Source organism: Ambystoma mexicanum, chromosome 3q (assembly GCF_040938575.1).
Source record: "Ambystoma mexicanum isolate Mex_15411 chromosome 3q, UKY_AmexF1_1, whole genome shotgun sequence".
NCBI lineage: Eukaryota > Metazoa > Chordata > Amphibia > Caudata > Ambystomatidae > Ambystoma > Ambystoma mexicanum.
This window is the reverse complement of record NC_090926.1, coordinates 64,225,692-64,246,325: the sequence shown is the minus strand read 5'-3', so window position 1 is coordinate 64,246,325 and position 20,634 is coordinate 64,225,692. Positions and strand designations below refer to the sequence as shown.

At 51.6% G+C, this 20,634-nt stretch overlaps 1 protein-coding gene across 2 annotated transcripts in view; it reads left to right on the top strand.

The window, feature by feature from the left end:
- Positions 1-20,634, top strand: part of LOC138582119 (zinc finger protein 34-like) — a 256,603-nt gene that overhangs the window by 83,427 nt on the left and 152,542 nt on the right. The window lies entirely within an intron of this gene.

Sequence of the window (20,634 nt, the reverse complement as noted above, 5' to 3'; positions counted from 1 at the left end):
CTTCTTCATACAGATACAAGTATTACGGTTCGGCTGAATGGTATGGGACTCCTCTCTGCATCCATTCCAACTGGTACAGAGGTTAAACAGCGTTATATAGTTCCAGCACCCCTGTTTAACCTGTACTTAGCTGATTTGGCATTGTCCTTTAATCAAAACCTAATACATCCGATAAAGGTTGGAACACAGTATATAAATTGGCTGATGATCTTTTATTATTGGATTACACACCCAAAGGACTTCAATGTCTGTTGGATGGCCTGGGCAGTTTTGCGAATGAGAACAGTCTGCAGATAAACACTGAAAAAAGCAAAATAATGATACTTGCAGGAAAATCCAAAGCTAAAAAGTCTTTGAGTTGGTTCTTAGATAAGAAGAAATTGGAGTGTGTTGTCAGTTATGTATATCTGGGTCTGCTTATTGATGAGAATTTGAACTGGAATGCACATTAGGAAAGAACAAAGACTAAGGGGGTAATTCATAGAATTCAGCGCACAAGTGGCGCATTTGCTGACGCACAGTGTGCGCGTGCAAATGTCTGCGCCAGATGCGTGTGCTAAAATCCATTTCCGCGCACAGCATATTCATGGATTTTAGCTTCCAAAAACAGCCGTGGTGCAGAGTGGCGCAGCGACCCTGCAGCAGCGCCAGTTACGCCCCCAATCCCTCCCCGTGCGCCATGCACAGCGCACAAATCCCGTACATGCCGCACAGGCCCCAACCACGAAAACGCCTGTAAAACTCCCCGCGCACCCCTCTGAATACACGTACCCCGCTGCACGGGGAGTGTCACATGCGATTGGAGCGGGGAACGTGTATAACAGGGGTTTGTGGGAAGTTTCACACGCCATATGCCCTGTGCGAGTGGAGTACGTGTATTCCTGGGGTGCGCGGGAAGTTTCACACGCAATTGGAGCGGGGAACATGTATTTCGGGGGTGCGCGGGAAGTTTCACATGCGAAATGCCCTGTGCGAGTGGGCTACGTGTATTCCTGGGGTGCGCGGGAAGTTTCACACGCGAAAGGCCCTGCGCGAGTGGGGTACGTGTATTCCTGGGGTGCGCAGGAATTTTCACACGCAATTGGAGCGGGGAATGTGTATTTCGGGGGTGCGTGGGAAATTTCACACGCGAAATGCCCTGTGCGAGTGGAGTACGTGTATTCCTGGGGTGTGCGGGAAGTTTCACACGGGATAGGCCCTCTGCGAGTGGGGTACGTGTATTCCTGGGGTGCGCGGCAAGTTTCACACGTGATTGGAGCGGGTAACGTGTATTTCGGGGGTGCGTGGGAAGTTTCACACGCAAAATGCCCTGTGCGAGTGGGGTACATGTATTCCTGGGGTGCGCAGGAAGTTTCACACGCGATAGGCCCTGTGCAAGTGGGGTACGTGTATTCCTGGGGTGCGCGGGAAGTTTCACACGCGATTGGCCCTGTGCGAGTGGGGTACGTGAATAACTGGGCTTCGCGGGAAGTTTCACACGCGATTTTGCTGTCAGAGCGGGGTACGTGAATTTCGGGTGTGCGCAGGGACTCCTACATGTGAATTGGCAGTGTGGGTCCTCCCAGGTGTTCCCTCTACACCCTCCACGGCCCCTGCAGGCAGCCCACACCACAGGGGGACTACCCTGCACCCCTGGACATGTCCCGCAGGCAGCCCATCCACCATGGGCATGCCCCCCAGCCAAGCCACATGTCACCTTGCACTAGTGATCACCAACTCATGTCCCCCGCACCCCTACCCCCCAGCAGTGAGGGGCACCTGCCCGCAGGCCTCCACTCATGTCCCCCAGCACACCCACCCCCCAGCAGTCAGGGGCACCTGCCAGCAGGCCCCCACTCATGTCCCACACATGTCCCCCAGCACCCCCACCCCCCAGCTGTCAGGAATGGCACTCTGTCAAGAGTGGCACAGGGTACCCAAGTAGGGATTGGGTGGCTGTGCTGAGGTAAGGTAGCAGATAAGCACACACAGCAGGAAGTTCAACAAGAAAGAAGAGTAGGAAACAGTAGCTGTGAGCCAAAAGGGGCAAAAGATACAAAGGTACAAACAAACTGGATTCCCTCTTGGGGTGTATGCTGAAATGGGAAAGAATGTTCCACGAACCTTAGGAAACTCCAGCCTTCTGCACAGATTGCTATAACAGAGGCCCACGCTGTATGCTCATGGCTGGGAACAACAGCAGTGGGTGTCTGTAACACTGAAAACTCGACAAAGGAAGGGGCAGAGGTTGCCTGCCGGAAACCAACAGGCAAGCTCTGTACAAAGGGATTACATAAGACACATGAGAAGACAAGAACAGAACTATCCAGCGAAAAGGAAGTCAATGAGCAATCTAGCAGAAGGAAATGAAGGAAAGGCAGTTAGACTGAAATAGATAACCTAAGGTGGAGTACAGAGGACTCAAGGAAGAGAACAAGGAGCAGCAGACAGGAAAACAGAAGGCTGCAAAGTAGGAAGCAGGTCTGCAGTCAAGAGTGGCACTAGGTGCAGGCAAACTGTATTGGACTGTGGAGGACTGTAGTAGGCTGAAAGGCAGGGAGTCCAGAAGAACAGGACAGAGAGAGATTAGTAGTAGGCGACAGACAGAGAGCCCAAAAGAATAGGGCAGCTAGGTAGGGAGCCCAGAGGAGCAGTGCTGTAGGCAGTGAAGAGGTGCTGGCTGCAAGGTAGGGAGCCCAGGGAACAAGGGCTTGGAGACAGCAGAAGGTTGCAAGCTGCACGGTAGGGAGCCCAGAGGACAAGGGCTGTAGGCAGCTGGAGTGAGGCAGGCTGCAGGGCAGGGAGCCCAGAGGACAAGGACGGTAGGCAGCTGGGGTGAGGCAGGCTGCAGGGCAGGGAGCCCAGAGGACAAGGATTGTAGGCAGCCGGAGTGAGGCAGGCTGCAAGGCGGGCAGCAGAGGACTAGGACTGTAGGCAGCCGGAGTGAAGCAGGCTGCAGAGCAGGGAGCCCAGAGGACAAGGACGGTAGGCAGCTGGAGTGAGGCAGGCTGCAGGGCAGGGAGCCCAGAGGACAAGGATTGTAGGCAGCCGTAGTGAGGCAGGCTGCAGTGCAGGAAGCCCAGAGGACAAGGGCTGTAGGTAGAAGGCAGCGGAGCGTGATCGGTTGCAAGGCAGCGAGCCCGGAAAGGGCACTGGAACTAAACAGGATAATGCAGCAACAGGAACAGAATACAAAGTAAAGGGTCAAGGCAAACAGGAGCGGGGAGAACTCAAGATGCAAGACACTGCTCCTGCAGGCAGCTGCTTATATACAGCCCTGCCCTGTTCTGAGACAGGCTAATTGACAGCACCTGTAGCAGCACACCTGAAGACAATCTGCCTCCTCCCTCTCTGGTCCTGAGCAGGTGGAAGCAGCACTGGCCGCTAGGGCTTCTGGGGATTGTGGTCCCAATAACAATGAATGAGAATAGCCAGGAATTGAGGACTGCACCCAGGTGCATTATGTAAATGTAGTTAATTGAATAAAAGAAGAAAGAACCAAAGTTTAGCAAATGGAAATAAAAGACCAAGACGTGAAAAGGAGTTGGTCAAGGAGTATTAGGAGGATAAATGAGTACCAAGTAGTCCATGATGGTTGCCAATGCGTGCGCCAGCGGTGCGGGCATGACACCAGCAGTCAGGGGCACCTGCCAACAGGCCCCCACATGTCCCCCAGCACCCCCAGCCCCAGCCGTCAGGGGCACCTTCCAGCAGGCCCCCACACATGCCCCCCAGCAGTCAGGGGCACCTGCCAGCAGGCCTCCACTCATGTCCCACTCATATCCCCCAGCACCCCCACCCCCCAGCAGTGTGGGGCACCTGCCAGCAAGCCCCCACTCATGTCCCACACATGTCCCCCAGCACCCCCACCCCCCAGCAGTGTGGGTCACCTGCCAGCAGGCCCCCACTCATGTCCCACACATGTCCCCCAGCACCCCCACCCCCCAGCAGTGAGGGGCACCTGCCAGCAGGCCCCCACTCATGTCCCACACATGTCCCCCAGCACCCCCACCCCCAGCAGTCAGGGGCACCTTCCAGCAGGCCCCCACTCATGCCCCCCAGCAGTCAGGGGCACCTGCCAGCAGGCCTCCCCTCATGTCCCACTCATGTCCCCCAGCACCCCCACCCCCCAGCAGTGTGGGGTACCTGCCAGCAGGCCCCCACTCATGTCCCACACATGTCCCCCAGCACCCCCACCCCCCAGCAGTGTGGGTCACCTGCCAGCAGGCCCCCACTCATGTCCCACACATGTCCCCCAGCACCCCCACCCCCCAGCAGTGAGGGGCACCTGCCAGCAGGCCCCCACTCATGTCCCACACATGTACCCCAGCACCCCCACCCCCCAGCAGTCAAGGGCACCTGCCAGCACGCCCCCACTCATGTCCCACACATGCCCCTCAGCACACCCACCCCCGGCAGTCAGGGGCACCTGCCAGCAGGCCCCCACTCATGTCCCCCAGAACCCCCACCCCCCAGCAGTCAGGGACACCTGCCAGCAGGCCCCCACTTATGTCCCACACATGTCCCCCAGCACCCCCACCCCCCAGCAGTCAGGGGCACCTGCCAGCAGGCCCCCACTCATGTCCCCAGCACCCCCACCCCCAGCAGTGAGGGGAACCTGCCAGCAGGCCCCCTCTCATGTCCCACACATGTCCCCCAGCCCCAGCAGTCAGGGGCACCTGCCAGCAGGCACCCACTCATGTCCCACACATGTCCCGCAGCACCCCCACCCCCCATCAGTCAGGGTCACCTGCCAGCAGGCCCCCACTCATGTCCCACACATGTCCCCCAGCAACCCCACCCCCCATCAGTCAGGGTCACCTGCCAGCAGGCCCCCACTCATGTCCCACACATGTCCCCCAGCAACCCCACCCCCCAGCAGTGAGGGGCACCTGCCAGCAGACCCCCACTAATTTCCCACACATATCCCCCAGCACCCCCACCCCCAGCAGTCAGGGGCACCTGCCAGCAGGCCCCCACTCATGTCCCACACATGTCCCCCAACACCCCCACCCCCCAGCAGTCAGGGGCACCTGCCAGCAGGCCCCCACTCATGTCCCACACATGTCCCCCAGCACCCCCACCCCCCAGCAGGCCCCCACTCATGTCCCACACATGTCCCCCAACACCCCCACCCCCAGCAGTGAGGGGCACCTGCCAGCAGGCCCCCACTCATGTCCCACACATGTCCCCCAGGACCCCCCTACCCCCAGCAATGAGGGGCACCTGCCAGCAGGCCCCCACCCATGTCCCACACATGTCCCCCAGCACCCCCACCCCCCAGCAGTCAGGGGCACCTGCCAGCAGGCCCCCACTCATGTCCCACATGTCCCCCAGCACCCCCACCCCCCAGCAGTCAGGGGCACCTGCCAGCAGGCCAGCAGTGAGGGGCACCTGCCAGCAGGCCCCCACTCATGTCCCACACATGTCCCCCAGCACCCCCACCCCCCAGCAGTCAGGGGCACCTGCCAGCAGGCCCCCACTCATGTCCCACTCATGTCCCCCTGCACCCACTTCATGACGATCCTCAATCATGGGCCTCATGGCCACCCACATCACACCCCATGCCACCCCAGCCCAAAGACCCAACCAAGTATTGCATCCACCCACAGAGAAATGGCCATTACATGATACAACCCGAATGGCAAGTATGTACATGAACACATGTCTGTCACACACACACACAATGGCTGCAAGTGAATGTGAAAACCCATATCATGACATGCATGAAACCAATGAGAGAATACCACACATCCAAGTATGAAACAAAAATGTATTGAACACAACATGAATGTAATGAAAAAAAAACACTCAATAATGGGAATAAGAAATAAAATGCAGCATGTCTGGAAAAGAATAAAAAATATGAAATCAGAATCCAAAGAAATCCAAATGAAAATTTGGCCAAAGTCTCAGTCCAAGAAAGCAAATCCAAGGGAAAAAAAATATATTAAATCCATTGCGCCATGGTGAAATTAAAATAAAAACGAGAAACATCCACTGTTCAACTATATACAAATCACCAATCCAGGGTCCATGAGTCCAACAAATGAAATGAAACCTACAAAAAACACTACCTAATAAAGAACTATATACAAAAATGTGGTGCATTGTCCAAGCAGCCCAAAATAAACAAAAACAGAAAGAAAACCTAATTAACTATTTACAGTGGTAGCGGGCTAGTCCGACGGCTCACTTTTTGATGTCCCGGGTCAGGGCATCATCGAATTCCCGCTCAATGTCCTGGAGGCGGTCCTTTTCCATGGCCCGAGGGTTCGCAGGGACGACGACATGTTCACCTCCAACTCCCTGCGAATTGCCACGAGGCACTCGGCCCGCCTCAGGGCCCTCCGCATGGAGTTCACCGCCCGCTGCCACTCCGCATCTATGGCGTGGCCCAACCGCTGCCACATGGAAGACACTTGAAATTCGGGGTCCTCCTGCCCTATGGCCGATGCCTGCCCCTCCGATGTTGAAGGCCCCGAGCCATCATTGCTCCCACCATGTTGCTGCTGCTGTGCCTGTGCCTGCGCCCTGGCTCTTGCTGCCTGCACCTCCTCTTCCGGCTGGGGTGCAGTTGTCGTGGTGGCCACCCCTGCTGGACGTCCGACTCCCGACTGTGGCAGGGATGCGTTCTCCACCAGCCTGGCCGCTGGGTCAGAGGCAGCTCCACAGGGTACCCAGGTGATACATGGGTGGGAAGATGGCATGGAGGACGACTGGCGCGTAGGGGGTTCAGGTGAGGAGGGGGTCGCAAGAAGGTCCAGCACACGGAGGAATCCAGCACCGGTGACCCGTCCCAGTAGGTGAACGTGGTCAAAGAGGCATGCGAGACGACGTGCAGTCTCTCCATGAAAAGACTGCAGGTCACCTCGCGTGCCCCGTTGACGCAACGCTATCCCACTCAGGACAGGCTCAACACGGTCCCGGATAGCCACGTCTGCAGGGAGAGGAAGGCCAGTGTTGTGCGCTCATCCCCTCCCTGAAAACGGGTATGGACGTAGGCATCCCTGCTGGTGCCAGATGATGCAGTGACCGGATCAGGGACAGGATCACACACAGGCACCTCCGCGGCTGCCTGTGCTACCTCCTGTCCCTGCCCCTGCACTGCACCACTAGCACCAGTGGAATCCCCACCTCCAGACCCCGTGTGTGTCCCTTCCGCGGCCTCCTCCTCCACCAAACCCCCCACCAACCTGGATGACTCTGTGCCATCTTCCTCCGTTGGACCCTGTGGGGTCTCAGCTGCCCCTTCTGCTGCCGAGGAGTCCACCTCTGCCTCTTGGACCTACTCTCGGCAGAAGCGGCCTGGGACGCGGCACCATACTCCTCACTCCCCGAAGAGATGACAAACTGAGAGGAGAGCCAGGCCTTGCATTTCCGGATGGTGCTGCGATCCCTACCACTGTGCTTCACAGCACCCTCTCCGCCCTCTTCATCAGTTGACGCTGCAGACAGGGAGAGATAAAACACAGACATCAGGGCACTGTACAATGGACTGATACACACATGGCAGTTGCACATGAGTGGCAGTGTCAAACTTCAGACATGGCATCACACTCCACGACACACGTGTCATTTCAACTCACACACATGAGCATTTCCACAGCAATATTGCACCAGGCAGCAACATCCATACACATACAACAGCATGAACAGCCGAAGGTGAGCCTGACATTACATGAAACACAGGGAGTGCACTAGACATGCACACACGCCACCACACTTACATGTATGTCTACATCTCCTCCAACTGTCGCAGTGATGCGATCGCCATACATGTCACATCTGGCATTCAGCCTTCTACGTATCATTGTCACGTGCATCCATGTTGCATCACAGTTGCACACTTCTCAAATACACACACATGCACATGTACACAGTGCAGATACATGCAGCAGGAACCACCATCCATGTGTGACACCACAACCATGCCAACGTACATACACAGAAATTCAAACATGTGTGCTCCCACACCTGCATTTGCACAGCATGCTTACCAACACATACACCATCGATGTGTCTCACACCTAAGAGAACTCACATGTGGCAGCCTCACGCCCCTGTTCATACACATCCCTACATGGCCCTATGAAAACACATGTGCAACCTGCACACTACTGGCACACCACCACACGCACAGCGTCCAATCAGTATGCATGTACACTTACCGGTCTACTCCAGACGGGTCTGCCTCTCAAGGACCTGGACGTGGAGCGCTGGGCATATGTGTTCCAGGACCCTCATTTGGTGGTCGGACAGGTGGCCCCGGCGCCCCTTGGCATCCGCTGCCTTCAAGAGGCGCCGGGCCTTGTTGAGGGTCCTGGACCTGAAGTCCTCCCAGCGCTTCTTGACATGTTGTAAGTCGCGGACTGCCACCCCCTCAGCGTTGATGGCAGTCACGATGTCCATCCAGATCCTGGTCCGTCCTTCATTGTCGGCACGCAAACTTCCAAAGAGGGCATCATACTGCCCCAGGACTTGCTCCACCAGGACACGAACTTCCCTGGCACTGAAGCTGGTGGCCCTCTGCCTCTCTGGCTGGGGGTTGCCAGTGGTGCCAGATGGTGTTTTGCCCGACATGGCAACCCCAGAGGCAGGAGTGGGTGGGCAACTGGGTCCTGGGGCTGGGGATGTGGAGCGATGGTATCCCAGTCGGGCGTCTTCGGTTCCAGCAGGGGTGGTCACAGCAACTGCACCCCTGGCTGACGTGCAGGCAGCAAATAGCAGGGCACGTGGGTAGCAGGCAGTCGGGCAGCAGCAGATGGCAGGTGGGAGCGTTTCTCGGGGCTCGGGGGGGGCAGTAATTCGGCCTTCTGGGCAGGAGCGTGGTCTTCCGTGTGTTGTTGCGTGGCCAGCTTGATACGGAGTGATTTGGCACGTGAAAATCTTGCATGTCAGCATGTAATTCGAGGAAAGGCCCTTTGCGCGTAAGCGCGTCAGCACACGTAGGCGGTTTCATTGCCCCCCAAACCCCATGGTTGAGGAAAACGTGGCTGACACCATCCCAGCTCAGCCCTTGTTGGACCAGCCCATTGTGGCACCTGACCCGGCACAGGATGACTCCCAGGCTGACTTCCAGGTCAGCAAGTCTAAGCCATGTGTGCCAGTGCAAGTTGGTGTCACCAGGCCACGTGGATCTGGGGCAGCAATGTCATCTGCTGCCCCAAGTAGGCAGGGTGGGGAGGTTGCAGGGGCAGCTGCAGCTCTATCCACCCCAGCTCTGAGTCTCCCAGCCGGGACAGTGTCGGTCCTGGTCCATCAAACTGACGTTGCCCCTGCCAACATCACACTTCAGCCAATGCCTGCACCAAGACCTATGGTCATTGTGCATTTGCACACCCCCAGTACCCAGTCCACCTGCGCTTCTGCCCCTACTGACCAGAGCGGCGCAAGCCACTCAGGCTCTGCTCCACCTTTGAAGAAGAGGAAGAAGGGTGCTCTGGCACTGCAGGCTGAGAACCCAGACACGGCTACACAGTCCGGCACGTCAAGGATGCCTAGCGTTAATGACCCCGAACTTGATGCACTTGTGAGCTATGTGTCGGCACATAGCCGCAAAATGTTGGTGACTACAGGGTGCAAGACCACACCTGGTCAACGTAGTGCACACTGGCAGACCATCGCGGACCGCATAAGTGCCCTTGGATTTGTGAGGCGCACAGCTGATGATTGCTACAAGCGGTGGAATGACCTGAAATGCAGAGCAAAGAACAAGTTGGCCTCAAATCATGCCGTTACTCTGGTGACTGGCGGTGGGCCTCCACAAGAGGACAACAAACTCACTGAACATGAGTCTGTTGCTGGGACCTTCGTCACAGAGGAACAGATTCAAGGTGTGGGAGATCTACCTGATTACGACGCATTGTCCGGTGAGTGCCCATGCGTGTGTGTGTAATCCATGTGTATGTTGTTTGGGTGACGGGTTCTGAATGAGTGCCAGGTGAGGGTGTGTACTCCTGAGTGTTATGGGTCACCAATTTGCTTCCTCCCATACATTCACGTGCCTTGGATTTGGGTATGACTGTATCCCTTCTGCCCACAGTTGCCAATTAGGCCCACATTAGTGCACTTTACCTTGAACTGTCATCTTGCAACTACATTGTTCAGATTTTGTAAGTGTTCATTCTGGCTGATTGTTTCCACTCTCCCATTTTTACTACGCATTTTTCTGCCCTATTGCAACATATTTGATATGCTTCGGTCATTGTTTACAGCCCACACTGGGCCACTATTTTTACCTGGTTATGTTAATGATTACACCATTCAGGCCGATGGAGTATTGGGCTGCAGACATTTTTTATTAGGGCCTGTTTGCATGTGGAACATGACAGATGTTTCCTGTAATATTGAAGTGACTAACCATTGATCAGCCCACAATGACTGTATTATTGGACACTGGATGTGTTTCAGTGTGTGGCACATGCATATTTAGCAACACTATTCAGCATTAATCTTCGCATCATGTCGATGTGACATGGATGTGTGACAGTACTCATTCACTGACATATTGCTGTAGTTTTGTAATTTACCGTGGCTATGCTACATGACATCTGTGTGGTGGCATGTGCCATGTATGTGTATTGGACATGCCACTCACAGCCTGATGTGTGATGCCAGTGCTACCCAACATGCTGCAAATGTGTTGCTTTTCCATCTTGCTCTCCCCAGTGTCTGCCTTTTTGACTCCACTTCCAACTCTTTGACAGTGCATGCATGGCAGGGTTATAGTCATGTGGGACATGTGTAAATCATGTACTGGATCTCTGGCTTGTCACGGCCTATGTGTGTGCTATGGTGCTCATGCCTGTTTCCATTTGTTGTCTTTCATGTTTTTGAAGGTGATGACGCACTTGATGCTGTTGAGGTTGAGGAGATGGTGCAGACCCAGGAGGAATCTCAAGCACGACCGGGCACCAGTGGGGGACATGGTGTGGTGGGTGAAAACCCAATGTTACTGCAGACCATACTGTCCAGGGGTGTCTCTGGGTGCACCTCCCCAGACCTCTATTCAGGTGCTGAATCGGATGATAAGACTTATGTGCCGTCGCAGGTAAGTGTTTCTGGCAGGGATTCTGTTCTGTCCAACCCACCTGCACCAGGGGTACAACCCTCTATGGGGATGTCAGTGTTGGTAGGTCCGCCTTTGGCGGTTACGGATGCAGGGTCACACTCCACAGCATCTGATCCTGTTCCTGGGCCAGCAGATCAGAGGGGGAATGCAGTCCTGCAGCCTCAGGCAGTGCCAGCACAGCAAGGTGCAGATCGCCTTGCCCCAAACAGGTGTGGTGCCCGTCGATGTGGTGGCTGTGCGCCACCAGGCAATACTGTATGGGAAAACTCCATGTACGGTATGGCAACCCAACAGGCAGCATCAGTAGAAATGATGGCTCAGGCAATGGAGAGGGTGACCACTTCCATTATCCCCCCTGAAAGGCAGATGGAGCAACAACAGCAGGCAACAGACTCCATTTGCCAATCACACAGGGAAGACATGTTGGTGTCCAACAGGGACCGACGGGCGGCACTGGAGACTCTGCAGAAATCCATATCAATAGAGTCCCAGGGCCACAGGGGAGCCATGAGGGTAGAACTACATAACCTCAGGCATACTCTGGTTGAACTTGAGGCTTCCAGTAATTTAAGGGCAGAATAGCAGCTGGAGCAGCTCACACGTTTGCTCTCAGCTGAGCTGCATGCAACACGTGAGGAGATCCGGGCATCACGCGAGGCCATGCGTGCGGAAATGCAGGCAACCCGTGATGTGCTGCATGGGGATCTCTGCACTTTAATCCTCCAGAATCAGACCTTCCAGACCTGCATGCTTGCTGCCATGGAGGACCATACCAGGGCTTTGCGTGGGCTGCCTCCCATAGTGCCACCACCTCCTGATGCCCAGCAGAGGATGAGCAGAGCGACAGCAGTTCTCCCACAATGGCATAGCCGTGCAGGCCATGAGCCCAAAGGAGGTATTTTTTTTTCCGCAACATCCACACAGGTGGGTGTTGGTGTGCACCCTGTCCTCGAACCTCCTGGATGGCCTCCCCCACCCCTCCTGGCCCCCACATGGCTATTTTTGATTTTTGATATTTTTTTTTTACAGTGTGTTGCCTTGTGTGGCTCCCGTGGGCATCCACTGTATTCTGGCTGGGCACATGCCGGCGTGTCCTGAGTTTGGGTTAGATGCTTGGGTTCATGAGACACACACCCCTCCTGCTTCCCGTTTCCATGGGCTTGCAAAGGGTGTGACCAAGTGACAGTGAATTACACAGTGAAGCTGGGCTCCCATGAGCTGTGTGGGCAGTCTGTAGTCAATACTGTGTAGACATCCCTAGTGGATATTGTTGTTGTATTGTACACTGCATGGTGTATTGATATATGCTTGTGCATCCATGTCTTCCTCCTAAGTTGCAGGTTCCTTCCTCATGTCTTCACAGGGCCGTCTACTTTGCAGATGCAGTTCATGTTGTATGCAGTACACTGAGACATTTGCGTGGCAGCAAAACTCTACAGTTGGAAGGGGTCGATGTGCTGGCATATTCAGGTTGTAAGACTACCACTACTTGAACTCAGTACTGTCATGTTTTTGCATTTTTCCATGGTGTGTTGCAGCATTGTGTTGGTGGTAAGTATTTGGAAAATGTGTGCTGTTAGTTATACATTACCGGGAGCATATTGTGTGTGGGCAGTTTCCATTAGGAACAGTGTACTTTGTGACACTTGTGTCAGGTCTTGTGCATTGCTTTGTTTGCTTTCACATTGCATGACATGCCATGGTGTGTTTGGTGGTGGAGCTGAGGAGGGGTTGGGTGACATGGCGCTGTTCTCATGTTGTATTTAGCAAGGGGGTAATGAATTTAGCAGCATAGATGTATGTCTTTTGATGACACAGCATTGGTGGTGTTTGGGTAGGTAGGGATGCACACAATGTAACACTTCCAGGTGACCAATCTCAGGCTGGTATGGTTGTGACAGTTGACTGTCCCTTATGTCATCATCATTGATTGTCAGCTGGTATGTGCCTGGGCTGTGTGCACTCCACAGGGGGGTGATTTTATGTGAAGTAATTAGCCACCCGCTGCGTACGGGCTGCCTCACCACGTGCCCTTTCCCCTCCCATGCCCAGCGGACGTGCATGTGGTTGGGTATGTAGGGGCACCACCATGTGCACCGGCAGGCCCCGGCGTGTTGCAACGTTGTGCAGGACACATGCTGCCACTATGATCCTGCACACTACTGGGGGAACGTATAACAGCTGCCCACCAGAACTGTCAAGGGAGCGAAAGCGTGACTTGAGCACTCCGAATGTGCGCTCCACTATGCCCCGGGTTGCAATATGGGCTGTGTTGTATCTTACCTTGGGTGGCGTGGTGGGATTCCGAATTGGCGTCATCATGTGGGTGCTCAGAGGGTAGGCACTGTCCCCTGGGGAGGTGGTGATGGGTATCATTAGTGGGGTTGTGACATTATTCAGTATCTGACATGCATGCATGTGCAGTGGCATTTATACTCACCAAGCAGCCATGTATCGCCATGCCACCCAGCTTGTAGGTCCCGGTTTAGGGTTGACATTCTGTAAATGAAACTGTCGTGGGTGGACCCTGGATACTTGGCATATACTGAGATGATGATTCCCTTGTCATCACATACTACCTGCACGTTGATGGAATGCTAGTGCTTGCGGTTTCTATAGATGTGCTCAGATGCCCTGGGGGGACATATAGCCACATGAGTGCAATCAATGGCACCTAGCACTTTGGGGAATTGTGCCACCCCGTAGAAATCCTGGATGGTAGCCTGCCTTTCTGCAGGTGTTCTGGGCAGGTATATGTGCCTGCGGACTGATGGGCGTGCAGTCATGATGGCCAACACCTGGTGTAGGCAGCATGACTGCGTGGCCTGTGACACCCCTCCCCCCCACTATAGCACTTGTCCGCTGAAATGATCCAGTGGCCAAGAAGTGCAGTACATTGAGGACCTTCTCCAGGGGGCTGAGTGCTTGGGAGCACAGGGTGGGTGATGTGAGGTCACCCTCCCACTCACTCACTAGGTCGAGTATTATGTGAGGTGGAAACCTGTACCTCCCATATACCTGGTCATCAGGCATCCCAAAAAGGCTGGTTCTCAGTGTAAAAATTCTGGGCCTGACTATCCTCCTCCTCCTCCTCCTGTGGTATCCCACGACCACTGCTGCTAGGAACGGTATATTCATCATGGCGTCTGAGTTTGTTTGTTGTTTGCGCTCACTTTTAAAGCTGCGCCTTGTCCAGTTACGCCTGCTTCATGCTGGCGTACGTGTTTCCGGATTAGCGTGTCTTTTTTGGCACACGCATTAGCCCCGTTCGATTCCATGAATACGTGTTGTAGACGCGCCTGTGGGCGTTCCACGCATTTGCCTCCTGTACTTCCCCCTTGACGCCCACATTTTCACGCGTTGTTCCCCATTCCGCGTGTTACGCCCCCTGTTCCGCATACTTTTGTTGTGTGCGCTACGCTATGTGCGCTTTCGCTGTGCGCTTAGCGCACGCTGTTTGGAGACGTGTGCGCCAGCATGCGCCACGCAGAATTTTAGCGCACATCCAGGGATTTACATGTGCACGGACTTCCATGAATCGCTGTGCGCGGGTTTCGGTGCAATTTTCGTACTTGTGCTGCGATTCGCACGCTTTCGCCGAAAATTTCAGCGCACATTAATTCCATGAATCGGCCTCTAAATGTTGGAACCTAGTGGGGTTAGTGAGTGGATTCATCAGACGGAATGGAGGACTATCGATAAAAACTTTCCTGATGCTTTTATACGATGAAAATTATGCCTATGTTGACATATGGGATTGAAATATCAGGGCACGGTTTCATCAAGGAATTAAAAATATTTGAAGCAAAAATGCTTAGAAAGTTGTTCCGTATGCCCCAAGCAGTATCTGTTGAATTTCTGTATCTTGAGTTTGGACTCACATGTATACAGTCGACTGTAATTAACAGATCATTCATGTGTGCCGTTGATATGATGACTCTGGACAATACGATTATCACTGGTAACTATGCTAAAGCATTTCTAAGCCTTGACAATTTTATTTAATTTGGGACATGGGGAAAAATATTCACAGCCTTTAATAAATGGAAACAAGGATGTGAACTTGATCTAGTACCTAATAATATTAATCGAATCAGATATTGGCTGAAAAAGAAGATTAAGTTGTATGACCATGAAAACAATGTGGTCCTTCTTAGTACCAATTCACAAAGTGGTCCCTTTGTTGAATATATTATGGCAAGAAATTGCCTACCTAAATATATTGTGGTGTTTCCTGAGGCTTGGGTGGTCAGAGATTATCTATTATTGAAATTTTACCAGAGTAAGCTGACAAATGTGTTCATGCTAGTGCCTCTCGGTCTCGCAATAGATGTAATTGTAGGTTATGTGGTGAAAACATGGACGAGTCTCTCGAGCATATAATGACTGAATTCTCAAGTTTGCACCTTATTAGATATCGATGTATGAAAAGTTATTGTAAAAGTTTTAAAGGTGATGATCCTAAACTTCTGTGGAATATGTTCATGAATGGAAATGATGTGAATTTTATGTTTTACATGATTAGATTTTATAGAAAATGTATAGAAATATTTGAAATTTATGAATCATGAAGTACATGCTTAGGCTAACAATCTGTGCTACATTTAGTTGTATTTTAAAATTGACTGTAAATGTTTATATTTAGAATATCTAGATATAGAATTTTACTCCTTTTAAATCAGTTTTTATTTTAATTGGATGAATTGTTTAATATGTATTGGTGTTTTGTCTATTTTGTGTTTTGTGTTGTGTATACAAAGCTTTTTCGGCTGTATGTATATTAATAAATTGAAATTGAAATAAGTTTTCATCCGCATACCACCCACAAACCAATGGTCTGGTTGAAAGGACCTTGAAGAGTATGATTGGGGCTCTGGAAGAACACCAAAGAAGAAAATGGGATCTTCTGTTACCATGCTTACTGTTTGCCTATCAAGAAGTACCACAAGAGGGTGTTGGCTTCAGCCCCTTTGAACTTCTGTTTGGTCACCCTGTAAGGGGACCCTTGGGCATAGTCAAGGATGAGATGCCCACTCCCCCCATAACTACCAATGAAGTAGACTATGTGCTAGGGCTCAGAAAAAGGATGGTACTCCTGATGGGTCTGGCCAGTGAAAGGTTGAGGGCAGGACAAGCTCTGTGAAACATTGGTATGACCAGAAGGCTTCCCTCATCAATGTCACACCTGGTCAGCAACTCCTGATCATGAATGCTATAAGGCCTCAAGCTTTACAAGACAAATGGTCAGGCCCTTAAACAGTGGTGGAGTCACTGGGTGAGGTAGCCATTTAGTGGACCTTGGAAGGGCTGGTCAGGCTCCAAAAGTGTTCCATGTAAATAGACTGAAGGCTTTCATCCCAAGAGTTGAAATTGCTGCACTGCTGCTGCCTTCAGATGTTGAGGAAGAGGAGACAGAACCTCTCCCTGACCTTTCCAAAGCAGTCCTTCAGACAGCTCCATTGAGCGTGTTCAGGTGGCCCCTCACCTGACTTCTGATCAACAAGCTGAGGTGAAAAGTTTGCTTAGGCAGTTTCCCCCCTTGTTTTCACAGCACCCTGGTTTGACACCTTGGTCCAAACATAACAATGACACAGGAGACAGTGTACCTACCAAAAGTAGGGGATACAGAATGTCGGACAAAGTAAGGTCTTACATTAAGACAGAGGTCAAGAAAATGTTAGCTCTTGGGGTGATTGAACACTCCAGTAGTCCTTGGTCCAGCCCAGTGGTTTTGGTTCCAAAGGCAGGTTTCTGAATTGAGGTTCTGTGTGGATTACAGGGCTCTGAATGCTGTCACCAAGACAGATGCACACCCCTTGCCTAGAACAGACGAGCTGGTGGATACTTTGGGTGCCTCCAAGTACCTCAGCACGTTTGACACCACTGCAGGCTATTGGCAACATGCCACGGAGAAGACAGCTTTCTCAACACCAGACGGTCTTTACCAGTTCAGGGTAATGCCTTTTGGGTTGAAGAATGCACCTGCCACTTTCCAGAGGCTTGTGAATCATGTGTTGAATGGGTTGGATGAATTCTGTCTTGCATATCTGGATGATGTAGCAGTTTTCAGTGCCACCTGGGAAGACCATGTGAAACACCTCGGTATTGTGTTACAGGCTCTTCATAAGGCCCACTTGACCGTTAAGGCAAGTAAATGCCAGATTGGACAATGATTAGTGGTCTACCTTGAACATGCAGTAGGTGGAGGGAGGATACAGCCTCTACCCAGTAAAGTACAAGCAGTACAAGACTGGCCTACCCCCACTACTCAGACCCAAGTGAGAGCCTTTTTAGGACTCACTGGGTACTACAGAAATTTCATTGTTTCCCTTAGTCTAGTTACTTTGTTACTACTTTTTGTAACTTGTTATAACTTTGGTAACTTTTTATCATTGTAAAATGCATCTTACAATGCAGTACAATGGGGTTTCCTTTTTGTTTTGCCCTAGACTAACACTAGAGAATTTTTGGTTACTCTAGATGTGCTAAAGGGACAGGCTGGTGACCGCAGTTACTTTTTGCTATTTTTTTGGTGTATTTTGTTTTTTAGCCTTACTGTGTTTACCGCGTTTGGCTACCAACTGTGGCTAGTATCCAAAGATGGCTGTGCCACATGGTTGTCCGCTTTTTCCTTGGCCATTTTGTCTTTAACCCTTCTTCCTGGCCTGTGAGGCCAGGAAAATCCTTATATGGACTTCCAGTGCCCGGAAAAGCAGAGGCTTTTGGCAGGCTACTGGAGGGTCATCGGTCTTCGCTGCCAGGAAGTGGGTTGGGACTGGCTGGTCCCAATCCACAAACTGGTATCAGTGTTTTTCAGTGGTATTCATGAGTTGTGCCACTAATAGTCCTGATTGGACCACTGCTGGGGGGGGGGGGGGGCGGGGGGGGGGGTGTGTGTGTGTGTGTGTGTGTGTGTGTGTGTGTGTGTGTGTGTGTGTGTGTGTGTGTGTGTGTGTGTGTGTGTGTGTGTGTGTGTGTGTGTGTGTGTGTGTGTGTGTGTGTGTGTGTGTGTGTGTGTGTGTGTGTGTGTGTGTGTGTGTGTGTGTGTGTGTGTGTGTGTGTGTGTGTGCCTGTGTGTGTGTGCCTGTGTGTGTGCCTGTGTGTGTGTGCCTGTGTGTGTGTGTGCCAGTGCCAGATCTTTCATTGGGTAGTGGAAGTTTCAGCTCTTACGTGCCTTTTAGGATAAGAAGCCGACCCTTGCACCCACTGTGGAGTGATCCGGGACGAAACCGAAGGAGCCAGGAATCCTGTCTAGCTGCAAGACCCGCGAGGAGACCGGAGACCCGTTAGGAGGAGGCATGACGACCACATTCTGCTGCTGTCCTGGTAGAGCCCTGTTTTGTGGAAGATCTCCAGTAGTCATGCGAAGAATCTGTGACGCTTGGAGTGGAGGGAACATCCATTCTCAACGTCAGCTTGGAGTCCTACGAAGAAGAGCCTTCAGAAGTGCCCCTGGACCGCCCAGTGGCTGACAAGCTCAGAGTTTGGGCTACTGTGCTGCAGACGTCGCCGTTCGAGTTGAGGCTTGGAACTTGAGGGATCATCAGCTTGTGCTAAACGACTCATCTCTGCAACATTTTGTGATCCTAGCATTGAGGGGATTCAAGATAGGAGGAAAAGTCTGACCACGGAAAATGAATGCCTTTTGCATCACCTGCATCTTTAGCCGTCATCCGAAACTGCTTACCTCTGTCCAGTCCTGTCCTGAGAGTGGCCCTACATTGAGTTCTTTTGCATTTTTCAACTGGAAGACCTTGCATCGGCATTAGTCGTTGACCGGAGACGTGCTTGAACCTGCAACCCCTGGGGATCAAGGACTGAGGTTAACGGTGGGAAAAGCGACTTCAGACCCTCTTCAGCAGACCTGCCAAGTCCTACGAAGAATCAGATTAAGGAAGGGTGAGTTGTAGCGATACGTATCTGAACCTCTGATTTCCTCTTAAAAGTTTTGATTACTTTTGTATACTTTTGTAATAGTTTGGCTTTGGCATTGCTTGTTCGCACAAGCACTCCGAAGCTCGGGGACATGTTTGTTAACAAAATAACTTGTTCCCTAACACTTGGAGCTGTTCATTAGACCCCAGATACCCCTACCTCCATTTTGTTCCAGCTTCACAAAACTGTATGGAACTTTGATGAACTTTCGGGCCAAGACCCCATGCTTCTTAGGGATGGACCTCTGAAGCTAGGATTGTATCTCTGCGCACCTATAGTGCTTATACTAATTTGTACCTTCCTTTTCAGGGATTTGATATGCATTTTTCCCAACTCCAATGATTGTATATATGTATCTATTATTAGTGTCGCGTGATAGTATTACCTGTTAGTAGTCCTTTTTCACTGTGTTATATGGCCATAAGTAAAGACGTATTTGTATACCGGATTGTCTAAGTGTCTTCCTTGACTGTTTCACTGTGTCTGCTAATTGAGGACCCCTTACAAGTTCACCACCTCTCGAGACTAGTCCTTGACCACTAGCCTTGCTACCTTGAACTGGTTTGGCTACATCTCCCAGAGTTGTCCCTGTCACAATAGTAGGTTGGCCTTTGATACATCTCTCCACCAGGACAAGTATAGAAAATCAGTCCTAACAGCATCCACGAATTGGAACTCTTTACCCTCGCCCACCCCTAACTCTTCCACTATGCATGTGGTCTTTTTCCCCCAGCCACACCTCTCGCCAATTATGAACCACCCCTCTCCCATGTCCAAATATCGTTTTTAGCACATTTAATTTTCAGTTTCCCTCAGGAAACACACACGTCAGAGGAAAAAGAAGGCAGAATTCTCATTTCTCAAAAGCTTCACAGCTGCAATGCACCATGGGAGATATTAATTTATTTGCATTTGTAAAGCACCTAAGCCCAAGGGCATCAAGTTGCTGTTGCGAACCTGTACGATGATACATATACTTGGCAGAGGAAAAATAAACATAAAACTTAAAAGAATAGGATTTTAACAGAGAATAGTGAGGGGGCTGAGATGAGCAACATAGTGGGACTTGTTGCTTCTTAGGTCCAGAGTGTGCCAAGACAATGTCAGTTAAAGAGGAACGTAGCGCGGGTGGGTGTGAGTTCCATTGGGATGCATCTACAGACGGAAAGCTCGCCCCACCTCCTCTGGCACTCTTGTATTTCAGTGGGATAATCCGGTGGGCGTAGGGTGCTCTGACCAGTCTTGTATATATCTTCTCTTTTGATTTTCTTTTTAAACTATTGGACGGATTTACACCATACCAACAAAAGACACATCTGCTAAACTTTGTGTCTAATATTTTTCTTATTTGGTGGACGTCCGGCCAACCATTTGCATGCTATGCATGTACAATGTAATCGCATTTTCTCTATGGAAAATGAAAGGAAGTAGGTCAGAATTTTCTTTTTTTTACTTTATAACCTTTGAACTGTTTAAAACAAATTTCCCCCAAAATATACAGTTTGAAGAGGCCCGTACCAAGTATCTAATTTGGAACATTTCATCCAAGTATGTCCAGCGGGTCAAATGTTATTAGCAATAGAATTTTGGTAAAAGTCAAAGCAAACAGATTTTTTCTTACCTATAGGATAGCACCCTATAATATG